The following is a 1622-nucleotide window of genomic DNA, read 5'->3' on the forward strand; positions in this document are numbered from 1 at the left end:
AATTTGGCAGAGAGGTAGCCATAAGGTCAAGGAAATGCCTTTTGCAGGTCTGGTGTAAATCTGTTCAGTATTTCCTGAGAAAATAGCATTTAAAAGCATATCAATATCTATACGCGCACACGGTGCGCGCACTGTGCGCGCACCCTGCCGTGCGTGAGCGCAATTCTGATTGGTTGTTAGATGTCGGTAAATATTCGAATCGGTCGAAACCAGGAAGTGTCGGCCGCCATTTTGTCTCTCGCAGTCTGAGGGGGTGAAAAACAAAGGTGGAGAACGTGAAAAGGGGGCAGAGTGGACAGTTCCTGACCCCCTAGCCTTGGTCAGGGGGTCACAGAAGGACCCCCAAGGGAGAAAAAACCAAATTATTATTTGTTTTTTTAAATCGCGAGGTGCGCGCACCCTGCGCGCACTGCGAACCGTGGGCGCTCGGTGCGCGAAGCGCACCGAGTTCCCACAGAGCGCGCACGGTGCGGGAAGCGCACCGTGCGCGCACGCTGCGCGCATGGTGTAAAACCTGAAAATAAATAAATAAATAAATACATAATTTAGCATTTTAAAAAACTTACAAATTCACTGAAAAAACCATAGGTTTCACACACGTTATAGTTACGAATTAGCATTTAAAAAACCTTGCAAATTCACTTAAAAAAACATAGGTTTCACACATGTTATAGTTAGCTGGACATTTCACTCGTAAAAAAACAATGAAATTCCCCCGTTATAGTTACTGCAGGCAACTATACCTCACGCGACCGCAATCCTCTGCTGATGACGTCAGATATTACATCACTGATGACATATGTGTCTTTCTGAAAAATAAATATTTGTAATATATGTATAGCTAAAGATTAATGGAAGAAGACATGGGTAAATAAGTGTCTAAATACAGTGATGTAATATCTGACGTCATCAGCAGAGGATTGCGGTCGCGTGAGTTATAGTAGCCTGCAGTAACTATAACGGGGGAATTTCATTGGTTTTTTACGAGTGAAATGTCCAGCTAACTATAACATGTGTGAAACCTATGGTTTTTTAAGTGAATTTGCAAGGTTTTTTAAATGCTAATTCCTAACTATAACGTGTGTGAAACCCATGGTTTTTTAAGTGAATATATATATATATATATATATATATATATATATATTTTTTTTTTTTATCTACTGGCAGTCGCCAGTAGATAGTTATACTTAGGACCGTGTTTCCATAGGAAATCCGCAACATTCTATTTGGAATAACTTTGGCGCCGAGTGATGAATCCTCGCAAAATTTTCAAAATAGGTGGGGTGCTCCGTTCCGCTCCTACCCTGAAAGTCTCGGGGGGGTTCGTCAAGCGGGGGCTGAGAAAAAAGGGGGGTCCCAAAACGCGTTTTTCCCATGCAATTTTCCATAGGGACCTTTAGTCCAAGGTACAGCCCAAACGGCTGAACAGAATTACTTTAAATTTGGCAAAGAGGTAGTCCTCAGGTCAGGGATGTGCCTTTTGCATATCTGGAGTCAATCTGTTCATTAGTTCCTGAGAAAATTGCAGTTAAAAGTACATACATATCTATAGGCGCGTACCGTGCACGCACGGTGCGCGCACGGTGACGTGCGCGAGCGCAATTCTGATTGGTTGTTAGATG

This window comes from Triturus cristatus, chromosome 3_1 (genome assembly GCF_964204655.1).
Source record: "Triturus cristatus chromosome 3_1, aTriCri1.1, whole genome shotgun sequence".
In the NCBI taxonomy this organism is placed as follows: domain Eukaryota; kingdom Metazoa; phylum Chordata; class Amphibia; order Caudata; family Salamandridae; genus Triturus; species Triturus cristatus.